The sequence below is a fragment of the Oncorhynchus gorbuscha genome, linkage group LG01 (assembly GCF_021184085.1).
Source record: "Oncorhynchus gorbuscha isolate QuinsamMale2020 ecotype Even-year linkage group LG01, OgorEven_v1.0, whole genome shotgun sequence".
Classification (NCBI taxonomy): Eukaryota; Metazoa; Chordata; class Actinopteri; order Salmoniformes; family Salmonidae; genus Oncorhynchus; species Oncorhynchus gorbuscha.
This window is the reverse complement of record NC_060173.1, coordinates 76,180,024-76,199,355: the sequence shown is the minus strand read 5'-3', so window position 1 is coordinate 76,199,355 and position 19,332 is coordinate 76,180,024.

The window sequence follows — 19,332 nt, the reverse complement described above, 5'->3', positions numbered from 1 at the left end:
GTTGGCAAATGTGCAATGTGAAATATCCAAATGATTATTACCTGATATCGTTACGATGAACAGTCAACTTAATATTTCAATTCATTATAACACAGAGCATTGTATTTAATTCCCAAGTGCATATGGCTCCTTAAGATAAGCATTTAGCTCTTTGGGCGTCATAATCTCCATATAAGCCTTGGGATGCCACTGAAATGTGAGGCACTCCTACCTCTGGCCCTGCTCGAGACACTGCAGACGCTTCAGTGTTTTCATTTCTGTTGTATATTAGGTCATGTTTATTTACGATATCCTTTAAACCCTTAGATGTTGGTATTTATCCCATTTACACATCAATATTACCTCTCTATGAAGGCCATGAGAGTGACATTTAAGTAGTTGTGTAGGGAGTGGTATTAAAATGCACTTCATACTATGAGGGGAGCACGTGTGGGAATAGCCCGGCCCTGGACTCCCATTACCCAGTATAAAAGTGTCAGACACTTTAATTACATTCATGCCTTCCCTCCTCAGTCCTCCCCTTTTACTGCATCCATTCGCAATTGCATTTCATGCACATCTCAACTTCCCATCTCTGCCGTTTAGGCAAATGAGGCGTGTGGTCGCATTGTGCCACTAAGTTCTCTTAGCTTTCTCTTATTCTTCTTCTATAACTAGGATTTTTCTCCTTCTAATATTCTTAATTTCTTTTAGATTATGATGTTGTACATTTCCTTGGGAAAACTGCTAGAAAGGCCATGCCAATTGGATGTGAGCCACTCTCTTTACTTCCTTTCTCACTGAGCGACTTCAGCAAATGTTTAGCTGTAATGTCAACAATACCATAGAGTAGATATCCACACGAAGCCAATCAGAGGGGCTATAAATATGTAGCTAGATATAAAGATTCCTTTGCTGGGTGGGGGGAGTGACAGAAAAGATGGTAATGGATCTTCAATAGCACGCTGGATGCATCCCACAGACTTTGTGTGTGTCTGGCTCCTTAAATGTGAATTTGAGTGTCTGTCTGTTGTGCTGATGATGTTGGCATTCTCTGCCACCAAATATCAGTGCACCCTACTGAGGGGGGTTGGGAGTGGACACAGGCCACCACAGGCCACCACAGGGAAGGTCACCACGGCTTGCCGGGTCAACTCCAGCCGGTCACTTGCTGTTTCATGGACAAGCTGCGTGACCTTCTGGGAGTGAAAGCGCGGTCCTCTCCTGTTTATACTCGGCCATGGATCATTGGTTGGAATATGTGTACATCCTCTCAGCCAATTTCACACAGAGGAGGAGTAGGGCGTGGGCGTGCGGCGAGCGGCGGACACAAGCGGCTGCTTCCTTCCTCTTCCTGGCACTGAGGCCCATCCCTCACAGCCATCTCGTCTGACTGGAGCTGGCGTTAGTACAGTGCACCTCCACTGGCGGTCACTACACTGATCCAGTACTGCTCTGCTCCACTGGGCCACACAACTAGCTCTTCCCCTGGGAGGGACCCATTCTGGATTATACTGACATGACTGTGGCTGCATCCCGAATGGAAGGCTATTCTCGATGTAGTGCACTACTTTTGACCAGGGCCCATGAAGCTCTGGTCAAAAGTAGAGCAGTATATAGGGCAGGGATCGTCAACGAGATTCAGCTGCGGGGGGATTTTGTCTTGAGCGGATGGTCAGGAGGCCGGAACTTAATTACAAGTCATTTGTAGACTGCAAATTGACAGCAAGAAGCCCAAATAGATATGTCTAAAACATAACAATTTCAAACCATGCTGACATTTGTATACAATCACAAATGACAAATGTAAATGTAAATGTAAATCTCTCTATTATGCGTGGGAATATTTTGGAACAGACTTCCCAAATTAAAATTGCTTGGAGATGATTTGCTGATGTTTTTACAGTCTTTTATGTCCAACAATAAAATAAAAAAATGACTCGTGTTCAGAAAACTTCAGGGACCGCCAATTTGCCCACGAGCCGCCAGTTGGGGAATCCTGATGTAGGGAATAGGGAGCCATATGGGCCCTGGTCAGAAGTAGTGCTCTATATATGTAATAGGGTTCCTCTTGAGATGAAGCCTTCGTCTCTGGGTCATTTTTTGCAGCGAACGGGCTCACTTTACACTCAACATCCTATCATATACTTGGGGCTGTGTTAAAATAATGTTGTACTTGGATGTTGTTTTGTTGTATCATTTTTTTCCTCAACACTCAAAATGGATGCAAAGTGGCCACAGTGGAATTATATTCCGTCACGTAAAATGCTGTAAATATGTCCTATGAGAGTCCCGGCTGAAAGATATCACTGTTGAAATGATCCTAGAGCAGAACCCTGCTTGAAGTAATTGAATCGCACAGTGTGGAGACATAAAGTACTCAGGTGAATTATCAGAGAAGTAATGAATTACCTTGAATGGTTTGATCAGGACAACCACGTTTGCCATAAAAGCTATTTATGATGCACATTAAGGTCAAGCTTTTCTTAATGCCGATATCCACAGAGACATCCGTCATTTAAAAAAAAACACAAACAGTTCTGGGGACCACTAATTAGAAAATAAGGGATTTCTACCGAGGTCCATCCAATTCTGCATTAAAGAATACAATTGTAATCAAACTGTACTCACTGAGCCTACTTCAGACACTCCACTCCTCCTGGATGAAGCCACTTCACTTCACGCCCAATTGATCTAATTACACTGGGAGAATTCTCTCTCTCTCTCTCTCTCTCTCTCTCTCTCTCTCTCTCTCTCTCTCTCTCTCTCTCTCTCTCTCTCTCTCTCTCTCTCTCTCTCTCTCTCTCTCTCTCTCTCTGTGTGTCGCGTTGCAGTCAGAAATCTGCTGTGCATTTCACGAAGTCTCCATTTTAATCACAGTTATAGACCATTCAGTGTCTTTCGTGTCTTTCAAGACCACACTCCTCAAATGCTTTGTCTCTCTTCATTTCCTAAATCGCCACAGCTTGGTGGAACTTCCTTCCGTCTGGATCATGGAGCAGTGCTCTCGCCTCGCAATCAGCGACCCCTGTTCCCCAATTATGGGCCTGTGAATTTGGGCTCTTGGGATGACCTTCTCCGAGTGCTCCTATCACTGACCCTTCAAGGACACCTCAGCCCCTTCTCCGCTGCTTTCTGTGTTGCATCGCATTTTTCATTTTGTGGGATATTTATGAAGGATAAAAATGAAAGGGACTGGGTCGCCCCGCGTGATGTTTCGGCATCTCTCCACTTCAGAGGCAGTGCTCAATAGCGGCCCTGTGTTTGCTTTGATTCTGTGTAGGGCTCCCAGCAAGTTAAGGGTCAGAGGGGAGAAAGCGTCACTCTCATGTCGTAGGCAATCACATCCAGCTTCATGCTCCCTGTACCCTAACACACTCAGGGTGGCAGCTGAAAGGCTGGGGGCTGGTTTGAGGACATATACACAGCACCAAGGCAGCATATCCCTGCTTCTAATGCAGGCAATCCAGATCGTCTGCTCTAGTCTGTCAGCGATCCATCTCTGTTGCATTTGGAAGTGGGGTATTTTCAACAGCAAAATGGTTTCGACCCTTCCACTCCTTCTCAAACTTCCTCTTTAACTCAATGTTGGAGGATGACATAATTTCTAATGCCGGGGTGGAATAAGGGGATCCAACAATTACGCCTATTTACAGAATTATCTATCTTCCAGACCACTTTCACATCTTGGCATATATTACCTTTGAGCCGGAATTTAAAGAGCGATTGCTCAGAACAAGGAAGTTAAGGAGGCAATTACATAATGAAATGGGCCATCAATTCTCTTCTCAGCCTTTTTCTGTTGGAGCAGAAATGACACCAGATGTACCTGGTTTGGATGACCCTGTGAAAGTAAAACAGTTTGCATTGCAACTCTCCTTTATCAAGTAACCCTCAAAGGCTGCATGGGTCTGGCTTGCTATTTCCATCCCATAATTCAGGTTCATAATTACCTTTGGTCTCCGTACTGCTGCAACAGTGGCCATTGTATTTACAGGGTTTCCATAGTGATTTCAGCCCATTTTATATGGTTTGTGTCAGTATTTAGGACTTGTATTCAAATAGGGTCGCTCTAAATCTAACCGTGTCTCGTAAATTGTGGGCTTATTATTGGAAATAAAATAGCTCCTCAACAGACAACGTTAGATGGAAGAAAATGTATATTTTGCATCTGTATCTGCAATCGCTCTCCTTGCTCAACTGTCTGTGAGGCAAAGTAATGATCAAAAAAATATTTCTGTCACACTGAACATGTTAAAAAGCTGTCGTTTGCAATTTGATTTGTCACTACACTTCACAAAGGACTTCACATCCTATAAAATAGAATGTGATTATATCCATATCTGTCAACAGTTTTAACCCCTGTTATTTTCCATCTTGTGTTTCAGGTATCAAACAGAAGTGTGGATACTACGCAGCAAGTCTCTCCTCATGAACCCAGTTTCCCCCCTGTATCTCAGCACTAGCCTACTTTGTCCTTCTCCTGATGAGAGTCAGACACAGTGGCTCCTTGGCGAAACAGAGCCCACACCTTCTGTCACAGCCTCTAGCCCTGGGCCCACGGCAACCTGCTGCCAGGGCAACGCTCTGCCAGTTGTAAGTTTTAATTGGCCATCTGGGGAAAGCTGGATCTAGTGGCTGGATATTAATCAGTAAATTAACCCAGCCATAATACAATTTTCCCAGTGGAGGCCCGGCAGCTGTGTGCAGACAGAGCACAGAGCCGCCTGGGCCGCAGTCACCTGGGCCGCCATGTTGCTGGAGGACCTGCACTGGGACTGGGAGACTGGGAGCCCCTGAATGGGGCCGGCCCCTGATTGAACATCTCCTCTGCGTCTCCTGCCGCTCCCCTGTGTCGGCGCACCAGTGACCCCCAATTTGTCTGACAATCACATTATCTCAAACATGTCAGCACAGATGTCACAGGTATTCTGGTTGTTTAAGGACAAAGCTAGTAATTCTGGGGGAAACTCCTTCACTTTGGCCAAGACTAAAAGCTGTACCGAAAGCTGGGACGATGGCATATACAGTACTCTACAGTACTCTACAGTACAGTACTCTACAGAGGTTCAGTAGTGAATTAAGTTAATATGCCTTGACTGGTTAAAATGTTCCCCTGTGTGTATTCTTCTCAGTATACCATTCAGTGTGTTGGTGTGTTTGACTGACTGGAATCACTAAGCACTAAGCCAACCAATTAAATGGCTAATGAATATACAACAGCTTATTGGGATCAATTAACAGGCCAAACAACAGCCAGCAGTGGCTTTAAGTTCACTAGCTTAAAATAGAAGGATATGTACCCACATATTTACATGGAACATAGAGTACAACACTGTCACGGTTCATGTTCTTCAAATGAAGTTGAGAGATCAAATGAATGCAGTTGCGTATGTTGAGACAAAAAAAGATGGTCGGGTTGGTGTTTGTTTTATTCACCTTTATTTAACCAGGTAGGCCAGTTGAGAACGACTTCTCATTTACAACTGCGGCCTGGCAGGTGTGCTGTATTGTCAAAGTTAGCTCTATGAGGGGGACCCATTGACCCGAGCAGGGTTTTCATAATAGTACTTCTCCATATGAGTGATGCTTTTAAAAAGCTTTGAAGACCACCATCAGTGATACTTCTCCTGTAGCCTAGAAACTTTTGCTCGGGAACGATCTATGAATAGAGTACTTGGTCTATGAAAGCAACTCACCTCCTTGATGAGTGCATTTACTTGAATTATACGACATGCAGTACGGTAACATAGGGACACGTTGTGCCAATGCACCAGTTTGATTTGTAGGGCTACAAAGCTGACTAGCAATGACAACAGTTGCCCTCGACACTGTTCCTTTCAAAAAAAAATGTTTTGCCATCATAGAAAAACAATGGCAGCGATTAGGTCCCTACCTAGCCTACATCGCTCTCCGCTCATGAATAATAAACACAAAGGCTTGGATGCACGCTGCTTATGCCAGCTGACCCCCCGTTGCCGCCTTTTATGAAGTGATGTCATCACGCTCCACCATCATAAATGAACTGGCTCACATTTCTATCTGAGGGGGGGGGGGGGGGGTCAATACATTTTGAGGGAGCCTAGTCTCCATACACCACACATCTCTATTTTCCATATGCTCTTACTACGACGGACAATAAATAATTGCCATGCAAGGAAACGTTTTCCTTTCTAATTGTAAGGGTCAACAGCATTGTAATAACATTTTAAACACACACCCAATGTATTTTTATGGTGCATGTACAAGCGGCTTTTGATAGCTAAACCAGCCAAGCGTGGTTAAGGAGAGCCCCGTTTGCAGCTGCTTCCAGGCCCCACTTAATTTAGCCTTGTGACCCCGTCTCACCTGAGACTGCACGGGCAATCATAATGCAATTCAAGTGTGAAGAAAAATTATATAGTGCGTATTTACACAAAATATTTATGCAGGACCTACTAACAGTGATGCTTGCTCCTAATAAAAGGGACAACGTTGCCTTGTAAACTTCCGTAACGCTAGGTTGCGGCCACACTGCCCCAGGCCATTGCTTTCAACATTATCATTTTCATTGGATGCAAAACAGTGCAGCATTTTTTCAGTTTACATGTACAATGTTTTATAGTGTGTTGCACTATATATACTGAACAAAAATATAAACGCAACATTTAAAGTGTTGGTCCCATGTTTCATGAGCTGAAATACAAGATCCCAGAAATGTTCCATTCACACAAAAAGCATATTTCTCTCAAATTTGGTGCAGAAATGTATTTACATCCCTGTTAGTGAGCATTTCTCAATTGCCAAGATAACCCATAGAGCGTTGGACTAGTAACCAGAAGGTTGCAAGTTTAAACCCCCCTACCTGACAAGGCACAAATCTGTCGTTCTGCCCCTGAACAGGCAGTTAACCCACTGTTCCTAGGCCGTCATTGAAAATAAGAATTTGTTCTTAACTGATTTGCCTAGTTAAATAAAGGTTTTTAAAAAATAGTGTCTATTGCTCTACACCTGAAGAAGACACATGGTACCTAAGGGTTGAAAAGCCAAACAGAAATAACCCACAACAGGGTGAAAACAATCTCACTATACAGTGTTGTCAGGAATCGTACACTGTAGTTCAGATGATAAAATCTGGTGTCAATGCTGTTTAATGCTGGTTCGTTTCTTGACAAGGTGATCATGTGAACCCTTTATCAGCAAACAGGCACAATCACCTACCTATCGTCTATCTTTACACTGCAGAAACCATATATGCTACTGTATGTAGGTTGGAGTGTCTCTCCCAGTTGCCTATTAACCGACTGTAGGGAGAGTCAAGCAGAGAGGGTGTCTCATCAGCAGAGATAACAGGGTATCTGGTCAGGTCATTAGTTCTCCTCTTATTGAATTCCTCCATCCAAATAGACCAAATGAAGCTAAATAAAGCTGTAGATGGCCAGGGTGGCTAATACAGCCCATTAATATGCTGCCATGCCAACCCATTCTCTGTTCTATTCCTCCCTGCCTGCCTCCACAGTCATAGCAGACACAGACTGGACTGTCTCTCTCTCCTCTTTCTCTCTCTCTCTCCCTTTCTTTCAATTTCTCTCTGTTACTCCCTCTCTCTCGCTCTCTCTCCTATTTCACTCGCCCTCTCTCTCTCTCTCTCTCTCTCTCTCTCTCTCTCTCTCTCTCTCTCTCTCTCTCTCTCTCTCTCTCTCTCTCTCTCTCTCTCTCACCCCCTCTTTTCCCCTCCCTTCTCTCCTTGTCAGTGGGCCCTAATGGCGAGCGTGTACAGCAGCTCTGACACCGTCACATCTGCTGGCAGAGAGAGTCTCTCTCTCACCACACAGCCTGCTAATGAGATCTTCCCCATTTAATTAATACCATAAGAATTTTAATTCTGACTGAATCAATTTAATGTGATGTGATTTTGTCAGCTCTATTCCCCAAGTAAGAAAAAAAATACAGAGCGGTCCTGATGCTTATTACATACATCATTTCACGGGCCCTGCATTCCCTGCTGACTTAAACAAATTCTAATTAAGACTAATTAAAGCATCATTTATGAAAACGCTTGTGATAGTTATGCAAACATTCTGGGTGGGTATGCTTTGCATGATAATTAGCCACTGGTTTAAATTAAGACCTGTTCCTTGGCAATTATGCCAGACACACACCAGTGCCTCATGGAAAACAGTCTTTATTCAATTCCTGCAATTAAATCTGAGACCTACTTATGAACTGTCCGTTGAAAATGCATTATTTGAAAAAAAGAAAAGGAGGATTATGTCTCGATGAGTCGATTTCTCCCTGTTTTATTTCTTCTATCAGGTATTGTAAAAGGAGCGGGCTCTCTGAGCTCTTTATTTGAGTTGCAGTGAGGTTAAAGTGAGGATCATAAGCCCTTTGCAGCGACTGATATACAAGCTGACACCTGCTGTCTTTGGCTGAGGTGATTAGTCCATGTTTTCTAGGTGGCTTTTCATCACGTTAACGCATGCGAAGCAGATGTGACCAGACTGAACTCTCTCACATCTCAGATCTCCACCACTACCGTATCTAACTGAATCAGCATCTTTGGCTTGTAGAAAAGCGCTATATAAGGCCCATGTTATTATCATTATGTATTATGTTCTCATGCAATACTTGTCATGAAGGCATTTTTTATTCGAAACCAACCACTCTTTTAATATCAAAAGCTTCTTCTTCTTCTTCTTCTTCTTCTTCTTATATTTAGATATTTTCTGGTTAACAAGAATATTTTGAACTTGAATGTGCCTGACTGCCCGTATGTTTTGTTTTGGTTTGAGCTATTCTGTTCATGATGAGGAACATGCTGAGAAATGGTGTTGATGCAGAGTGTTTATGTATTACAGGGACTCCTGTACATTTTCCCCTGCTCGTATTCATGTGCTGAGCCATTTGCTTATGTCAGCCGCCTCTTAATAGACATCCTGCAGAAAGCAGTTCTTTATCAGGCGTTTAGCAGACGTTTATGACGCCATTACACCTCGCTTAGTCTGTTGATACAGCACACTCCCTCACAAGGCATTGTTCCACCTTGGTGCAGCCACGGCTATTCTGTGCTATTCATATGGAGCTGGGCCTGGGTTTAGTATTGTGAGGGTTTTGTAGGTAGGCATTTAAATGGCACTTCACTTTCTACCATAGAGATGCTTGTCAGAACAATTCACTTTTAAGATATTGCCAGACCATTCTATGGTCATTTGTCTAATTTTGTCTTTCAAGTGGAGTTCCCTTCCTTGGTTATAGAATTTTAGACGTCATGTAATTCTAAATTGAAACAAAATCGAGAGTAGATGCCTCCCATGTGCACAATGTTAAAGGTGACATTTCCACGTTCTGACACCAAATGACTGACGCCGCACAGTCTAAATTGGGAGGTTTGAAACAAATACCAATGGAAACAACTGTAGCTTTCTCAGTCTAATGACATCAACAACTGTAGCTTTCTCAGTCTAATGACGTCAACAACTGTAGCTTTCTCAGTCTAATGACGTCAACAACTGTAGCTTTCTCAGTCTAATGACGTCTACAACTGTAGCTTTCTCAGTCTAATGACGTCAACAACTGTAGCTTTCTCAGTCTAATGACGTCAACAACTGTAGCTTTCTCAGTCTAATGACGTCAACAACTGTAGCTTTCTCAGTCTAATGACGTCAACAACTGTAGCTTTCTCAGTCTAATGACGTCAACAACTGTAGCTTTCTCCGTCTAATGACGTCAACAACTGTAGCTTTCTCAGTCTATTGAAGTCAACCACTGTAGCATGGTCAGTCTATTGAAGTCAACAACTGTAGCTTTCTCAGTCTAATGACGTCAACAACTGTAGCTTTCTCAGTCTAATGACGTCAACAACTGTAGCTTTCTCAGTCTAATGACGTCAACAACTGTAGCTTTCTCCGTCTAATGACATCAACAACTGTAGCTTTCTCAGTCTATTGAAGTCAACCACTGTAGCATGGTCAGTCTATTGAAGTCAACAACTGTAGCTTTCTCAGTCTAATGAAGTCAACAACTGTAGCTTTCTCAGTCTAATGGCATCAACAACTGTAGCTTTCTCAGTCTAATGACGTCAACAACTGTAGCTTTCTCAGTCTAATGACGTCAACAACTGTAGCTTTCTCAGTCTAAGGAAGTCAACAACTGTAACTTTCTCAGTCTAATGAAGTCAACAGCTGCGGAACCTCTTATACCTGTACTTCATAAAGCGACCGATAAAGTTATTAATTTTCTTTGTGCTCAGTTGGCGAGACAAGCTGATGTTGTTTACGTGTTTACTCAACACTTATCACTTCTGTCGTGTTTGTTTAGTGTTCCCCGTCTCTTCAATTTTGACATTACCTCGGCTATATTGCTTTTCACTCCTTGCCAGGCAGCTGGTTCAATAAGAAAACAACACTATCCCCAAGTCTGTTGCTTGCAGAGGTTGAGGGAGGCAGCAGAGACTGTGGGGAGCACGCTAGAAAACAAACTGAAAACCACCCACGCCCTGGTTAACGTGCACTGCCTAGATCTCCCCTGTACATGCAGATGGCATGGTGCTCCCAGATTTCATTTGAGCTAATCTAATCCCCCCACTGCTCCCACTAGAAAAGAAGAGTATTAGCGGCCATATGTCAACCAGATTTGTCAGATTATTCATTACAATTAATTGCTGTTCTCACTTAAGGCCTTTAAGGCTGTGAATTGCTCTGAAATCTATTGCAAACACCAAAATTATGAGTAAAAGACTTTAGCCCTGTCATTCAAATTTCATGCTGACCTTTAGAAAAGGCTGGCGCTTCCACAGGAGCAGGAGGGAGAGGCTTTCTAATTGGGGTTGCTTCAGTCCTTTTTATTATCAAACTACTGCACAGGTAGACAGTCCGTCTATGTTGACAGTGGACACAGGGTTGGAGAGCCGGACAAGTCCATAATGATTCTATTCAACTGTCCATTGAAGTAGATTTTATTTGACATTTTATTCCAGGATTTGTCAATATGATCAAAATGTACGATTGTTATTTATTTAATCATTATCAATAACTTGATGCCATTGTTGAAACTGTACCGCTATATACTGTCAATGGAACTCCAACGTGGACCTTTTAGAGAGCTAGCTGAAAAGCAGCCTAATGGCCACCTGAATTAATGTCCTGTCCAAGGATATCAGCCATAATACTTTAGTGATTAATGTTTCACTGGTGCACTGCTCCTATAGTTAGGACTAGACCCTTATCGTGGCGGAAAACTATACAAAACCTTTTCCAACCAACTCAAGTCACATTCACCAGAACAATAAGAAAACAAGCCGTTTAGTTTTTGTATTTGTTGTGGATTCCCATTAGCTGCTGCCTTGGCAAAATTAAGGCAGTTACAGCGCAATCGGAAAGTATTCAGACCCCTTCCCTTTTTCCACATTTTGTTATGTTACAGCCTTATTCTAAAAGTGACTGAATAAAAAGAAACCCTCATCAATCTACATACAACAACCCATAATGATAATGTGAAAACAGAATTTTAGAATTTTTTCCATATTTATTAAAAAGAGGAAAATACCCTATTTACTTAAGTATTCAGACCCTTTGCTATGAGACTCGAAATTGAGCTCAGGTGGATCCTGTTTCCATTGATCATCCTTGAGATGTTTCTACTACTTGATTGGAGTCCACCTGTGGTAAATTCAATTGATTGTACATTTGAAAAGACACACACCTGTCTATATAAGGTCCTACAGTTGACAGTGCCTGTCAGAGCAAAAACCAAGCCATGAGGTCGAACAAATTGTCCGTAGAGCTCTGAGATAGGATTGTGTTGAGGCACAGATCTGGGGAAGGGTACCAAAAAATGTCTGCAGCATTGAAGGTCCCCAAGAAGCCACTTGGGGAAGCCACTCCTCAGTAAAAGCTACCACAGCCTGCTAAGAGTTTGCCAAAAGGCACCTAAAGGACTCTCAGACCATGATAAACAAGTTTCTCTGGTTTGATGAAACCAAGATTGAACTCTTTGGCCTGAATGGCAAGCGTCACATCTGGAGGAAACCTGGCACCATCTCTACATTGAAGCATGGTGGTGGCAGCAACATGCTGTGAGGATGTTTTTTGGCGCCAGCGACTGAGAGACTAGTCAGGATCGAGGGAAAGATGAACGGATCCTTGATGAAAAACTTGTCCTCACAAGTGTAGTCTAGGTTGTGCGTTACGCAAGCAACGTCTCCACTCTGACAATGAGAACGGTAAAAGACAGTAATAATGATATATTGAATGCATTAACAGAAATTACCATAAGTGAATAAATAATGTACATTATAAATGATGGGAATTAACAGTAAATGTACTGGTGTGCCATCCCGGCAGCCTCAGTAATCTCCACTGAGATAGGCGCGAATCAGACAGGTAGGTGTCTCATGAGCCATAAAAAAAAAGATATACAGTACCAGTCAAAAGTTTGGAAACACCTACTCATTAAAGGGTTTTTCTTTGTTTTTACTATTTTCTACATTGTAAAATAATAGTGAAGACAAAAGAACTATGAAAAAACACATCATGTAGTAAGCAAAAAAAGTGTTAACGTGTGATGTGGGTGTGGGTGAACAGTTGATCTCCGCATGTGTGGTTCCCAGTGTAAAACATGGAGGAGATGTTATAAGGTGGGGGTGCTTTGCTGGTGATTTATTTAGAATCCAAGGCACACTTAACCAGCATGGCCTCCACAGCATTTTGCAGCAAAACACCATCCCATCTGGTTTGGGCTTAGTGGGACTATCACTTGTTTTTCAACAGTACAATGACCCAACACACCCCCAGGCTGTATAAGGGCTATTTGACCAAGAATGAGAGTGATGGAGTGCTGCATCGGATGACCTGGCCTCCACAGTCCACCGACCTCAACAAAATTGATATGGTTTGGGATGAGTCGGACCGCAGAGAGAAGGAAAAACAGCCAACAAGTGCTAAGAATATGTGGGAACTCCTTCAAGACAGTTGGAAAAGCATTCCAGGTGAAGCTGGTTGAGAAAATGCCAAAAGTGTACAAAGCTGTCATCAAGGCAAAGGGTGGCTACTTAAAGATTCGCAAATATAAGTTTTGGTTACTACATGATTCCATATGTGTAATTTCATAGTTTTGATGTCTTCACTATTATTCTACAATGTAGAAAATAGTACAAATGAGAAAAACCCTTGAATGAGTAGGTGTTCTAAGACTTTTGACCGGTAGTAAACAAACTTCCAAATTCAACTGTATATATTTTTTGTTTGTGTACAAATATACTGTATATATATTTACACCAACAAAAAATATATAGTTGAATTCGGAAGTTACCATACATCTGAGCCAAATACATTTAAACTCAGTTAAACTGACATTTAATCCTAGTAAAAATTCCCTGTCTTAGGTCAGTTAGGATCACCACCTTATTTTAAGAATGTGAAATGTCAGAATAATAGAGAGTGATTTATTTCAGCTTTTATTTATTTTCATCACATTCCCAGTGAGTCAGAAGTTTACATACACTCAGTTAGCATTTGGTAGCATTGCCTTTAAATTGTTTAACTTGGGTCAAACGTTTCGGGTAGTTCCACAAGCTTCCCACAATAAGTTGGGTGAAGTTTGTCCCATTCCTCCTGACAGAGCTGGTGTAACTGAGTCAGGTTTGTAACTGAGTAACTGAGTTCAGAGCTCGCACATGCTTTTTCAGTTCTGCCCACAAATGTTCGATGGGATTGAGGTCAGGGCTTTATGATGGCCACTCCAATACCTTGACTGTGTTGTCCTTAAGCCATTTTGCCACAACTTTGGAAGTATGCTTGGGGTCATTGTCCATTTGGAAGACACATTTGCGACCAAGCTTTAACTTCCTGACTGATGTCTTGAGATGTTGCTTCAATATATCCACATAATTTGCCTTCCTCATGACGCCATCTATTTTGTGATGTGCACCTCCTGCAGCAAAGCACCCCCACACATGATTTTGCCACGACCGTGCTTCCCATTTGGGATGGTGTTCTTCCCAAACATAACAATGATCATTATGGCCAAACAGTTCTATTTTTGTTTCATCAGACCAGAGGACATTTCTCCAAAAAAGTAAGATCTTTGTCGCCATGTGCAGTTGCAAACCTTGCCTGGCTTTTTTTATGGCGGTTTTGGATCAGTGGCTTCTACCTTGCTGAGCAGCCTTTCAGGTTATGTTGATATAGGACTAATTTTACTGTGGACGTAGATACTTTTGTACCTGTTTCCTCCAGCATCTTCACAAGGTCCTTTGCTGTCGTCCTGGGATTGATTTGCACTTTTCGTCCACTGTGCATTCATCTCTAGGAGACAAAACACGTCTCCTTCCTGAGCTGTATGGCAGCTGCGTGGGCCCATGGTGCCTATACTTGCGTACTATTGTTTGTACAGATGAATGTGGTACTTTCAGGCATTTGGAAATTGCTCCAAAGGATGAACCAGACTTGTGGAGGTCTACAATTTTTTTTATGAGGTCTTGGCTAATTTATTTTGATATTCCGATTATATCAAGCAAAGAGGCACTGAGTTTGAAGGTAGACCTTGAAATACATCCACAGGTACACCTCCAATTGACTCAAATGATGTCAATTAGCCTATCAGAAGCTTCTAAAACCATGACATAATTTTCTGGAATTTTCCAAGCTGTTTGAAGGCACAGTCAACTTAGTGCATGTACACTTCTGACCCACTGGAATTGTGATACAGTGAATTATAAGTGAAATAATCTGTCTGTAAACAATTGTTGGAAAAATGTATTGTGTCATGCACAAAGTAGATGTCCTAACCGACTCGCCAAAACTATAGTTTGCCAACAAGACATTTGTGGAGTGGTTGAAAAACACATTTTAAGTAGTCCAACCTAAGAGTATGTAAACTTCTAACTTCAACTGTATCTGCAATATTAAAGCTGATCTACCCCGTAAAAATAAAAGAGTAAATAATTAAAAATAAGATAAATTGGCACACAAATAGAAGAGATTGCCAACCCCTGGTGAAGCCTATTACCGACCGGCAACTTCAGGAGCTTAATGGTAGAATCTGTGAAGGCCAACAGCAGCTGGAGTAAGGTCAGGAACAGTTTTTTCTTCTTCTAGTTAGGCTATGTTGATCTCTGGCTCCCTCCTGAGTCATTTGTGTGTCTTAATTGTTTAATCACTGTGTGCTTAAAGCCACAGACAAGCTCAGTAGACTACAAATAGTTGATTGTATTAAAACACATAGGGTCTGTCTATATGTAGGGACAAATACACGTTTTAACATTTTGACCAATTGATTGGACTCTAGGTTGACCAATATGTTGCTTAGTCGGGGACAGCTGTGGACATCTTATACACTCTATTAGTCCCAGCCTTTGGAACTTTGGCTTTCCTACATATGACTACAGTATTATGATCGCTACATCCTATCATTTTGGATACTGCTTTAAAGCCTATTTCTGCCATACTAGTAAAGATGTGATCAATACATGTGCATGATTTCATTCCTGTGCTGTTTGTAAATACCCTGGTACGTTGACTGATAACCTGAACCAGGTTGCAGGCACTGGTTACAGTGTGAAGATTTTTCTTGAGTGGGGCAAATTGATGAAAGCCAGACAATATTTAGGTCACCCAGAAAACATACCTCTCTGTTGACTAATACATGTAGAACATTAAATTACATTTTCTCCTTTGGAAATCGTGGTTGTGGATTTTCTCCCTTTTTCTCCATTAGAAACCATCCTGAAAAAAAGATTTGCGATTAGATTGCTTCAATCAAATGAACTAGTCCTCTAAAAGGAAAAGTTATGTCTCCCAAGCAAATTACAACAATGTGATTGACATGAAATCCATGGGGGCTGATTCACTGCTGATTTAATATTTTGGTTAATTATGGAGTTGAGGCATTAGAGAAGTGATTATAAGCTGTTCTGATTGGCTCATTTAATTGTGTTTTATGAGACTGGGGCTTATCTGGGGATGGAGAGACCCTGAGTTAGACTTTAAGTGGGTGATGGAGATAATTCTCTGGCCATATTAACAAGCCCACCGTTAATGAGAAGGTGGAGGTAAGAAAATCTGGTAGCACTTAGTTTCCAGTGGTGAAATAACAGGGTACATAAGGAGAGTCCTGGGAAACAACAAGGAAATAAGATGGCAACTAGCAGATAAGAACGCGGTAATAACCCGTTATTCACTACCACAAACCGATGCTGGCACGAAGATCGCACTTAACAAGCTGTATAGGGCCATAAGCAAACAAGAAAATGCACATTCAGAAGCAGCGTTTCCCATGGCCAGTGATTTTAATGCAGGGAAACTGGATTCTGTTTTACCTCACTTTTATCAGCATGTCATCTGTGCAACTAGAGGCGACAAAACTCTAGATCACCTTTACTACACACACAGAAATGTATACAAGGCCCTAACCTCGCCCGCCCTTTGGTAAATCAGATCATGACTCTATCCTCCTGCTTCCTGCTTACAGGCTTACTCAATACGGAAGTGGTCTAATGAAGCGGATGCTAAATTATAAACTTGACTTAACATAGTAAAAGTAAATCCGGGATACTCAAATTAGTATGATATGTTACGTTTGGTATGGTCACAGAAGACAGATAGGATGGTAGGTCGGGGTGGATGGGTGGGTGTATAATGCAATTGTCTAGCAACCCAAAGGTTGCGATTTCAAATCGAATCACGGACAACTTTAGCTAATTAACAACTTTTCCTTCCCGTAACCCTAAAACTAACTTTAACACTTTTAGCTAACCCTTCCCCTAGCCCTAACCCCTTTACCTAACCCCTAAATTGAACCCTTACCTTAACCCCTAACCCCTAGCCTAGCTAACATTAGCCACCTAGCCACCTAGTTAGAATTCGCAACATATCATACGTTTGCAAATTTGATAACATATTGTACGTTTAGCAAATTTGTAACTTATTGTACATTGTGCAAATTCATAACATATAATACGAATTGTAATTCGTAACATTTCATACAAAATAGGTCATGGACATCCACAAATAAATACATAGCATACGAAACATAACATACTATATAATACTAAATGGAGTGTCTCAGACTTACATACAGAATCATACAAAATGCTTTTAGACCAGGTTGTACTTTCACATTCATCCGCTAACATTGAGGAGTTTACCACATCAGTCAATGGCTTCAGTAATAAGTTCCTCGACAATGTCCCCCATAGTGACAGGCTAGAGTTGCCGCTTTCAAGGGGTGGGATACTAATCCGGAAGCTTATAAGAAATCCTGCTACGACCTCTGCTGAGCTATCAAACAGGCAAAGTGTCAATACAGGACTAAGATCAAATCCTACTACGCCGGCTCTGACGCTCAACGGATGTGGCAGGGCTCGCAAACTATCACAGATTAGAAAGGGAAATCCATCCGCGAGCTGCACAGAAACGCAAGCCTACCAGATCAGCTAAATGCCTCGCTCTGAGGCAAGCAACACTGAACCACGCATGAGAGCACCAGCTGTTCCCGGAGGACTGTGTGATCTCCCTCTCCTTAGCCGATGTGAGTAAGACTTTTAAACAGGTTCATATTCGCAAGGCTGCGGGGCCAGATGGAATAGCAGGACACGTACTCTGAGCATACATTGACCAGCTGGTCTGGAATGCCAACTTGTTTTAGTAGACTACCATAGTCCCTGTGCTCAAGAACGGCAAGGTAACCTGCATAAATGACTATCGCCGTAGGACTCACATCTATAGATAGGAAATGCTTTGAAACGCTGGTGACTCACATCAACACCATCATCCCAGACACACTGGACCCAATTCAGAATGATTTGAGCATTTCCATCGCATCATACATTAAAAGTGAGATTAAAAAGAGAGGTTGCCCCCAGCACATTTATTCACGCTTGCTCAGGTAGGCTTTCCACTTTCCTCCAGTATTTATTTAGCGAAGGTGATAACAAATAACCACTCCAGACAGACACAAGCAAAAATTCATTACATAAATGTTGCAGCACCCTAGGCTACACCTAAACATTAGAGATCTGACATGCTGAAACGAGACGATTTCTCAGTCAGATCAACTGTAGGCTTATTTAACTAATAATAACAGCTATGCACCCAGTCCATCTGGTCAGGGTAAACAAATTGGTAATGTCATGTATTTATTGTCCATTTGTTTGTCCGGTTAAAATGTGAATATGATCAAATTTGGTTTATATTCAGACTTGGGCTGGCTAGGCTGCCCGTACCTTTTCAATCCAAAAAGATTAACTGGAATGAATCAATCAACATAATAGTGACGACATAGACTGTGAGTAAATGTTTAATTAGAACTACAGTTGCATAGGCCTGCATGATGCTAACATGCATAAAGCAAGCTCAGCCATGTGGGTTCTATTGTCTATCATTTGATGTCTCTGTGTCTGGGTAGGGAAACCTCCCTGTTAGTCTAGTCTAAATATAATTTATATGAACAAGTATTGTTAAGGTTGCTGCAGTTTGACAAGGTTTTCATCCCCCTCAGAGCCAAGAGCCAGAGCCAGGAGTTTTTTAAAACCATGTGACCTGATTAGGAAAAACAGGTCCCATCATAGTCCATATAAAACCTTTTTACAACTGATTTATCGCTGTCATACCCTATTGGGTCCAGAGTTTTCCTGTTTAGGTTATTAGACAAGGTTACTGGATAGGCTACCTATGGAGCCACAAGTCTGCTCGCAGTCGTCAGTTATCGTCAGGTACTGTATGTGGATGTTCAGGGTTTTATTCGGAAACATTTCTTTGGCGAGTGGACGAGATGCGCAGTCTGTGTTTGACTCCAAAACAACGTTGGAGGTGGCTTATGGTAAATAAATGAACATAAAATGTCTTGGCAAAGGAGAAACGTTCACTAACAGGGATGTAAACAAATTTGTGTACAAATGTATTTCAGCCCATGAAACATGGGATTAATACTTTACATGTTTTTATGGCACAAATAATAATATAATAATAATCAAAAATGTTGCTCTTTACTAAGCCATCTTACATATAAAACCTTATTTGTTCATCAAAAATTCTGAATAACTCACCACAGGTTAATGAGAAAGCTGTGCTTGAAAGGATGCACATAACTCTGCAATGTTTGGTTGTGTTGGAGAGAGTCTCAGCCTTTTTCCAAACACAGCCTGTGCCTATATTAAGTTTTCATGCTAGTGAGGGCTGAGAATCCACTCTCGCATAGGTACGTGGTTGCATAGGGCATCAGTGTCTTAAAACCTCTTAAGGATCGGCTCCTTTAAAAAAATTTAAACTAAAATGACATACCCAAATCTAACTGCCTGTAGCTCAGGCCCTGAATCAAGGATATGCATTTTCTTGGTACCATTTGAAAGGAAACACTTTGAGGTTTGTGGAAATG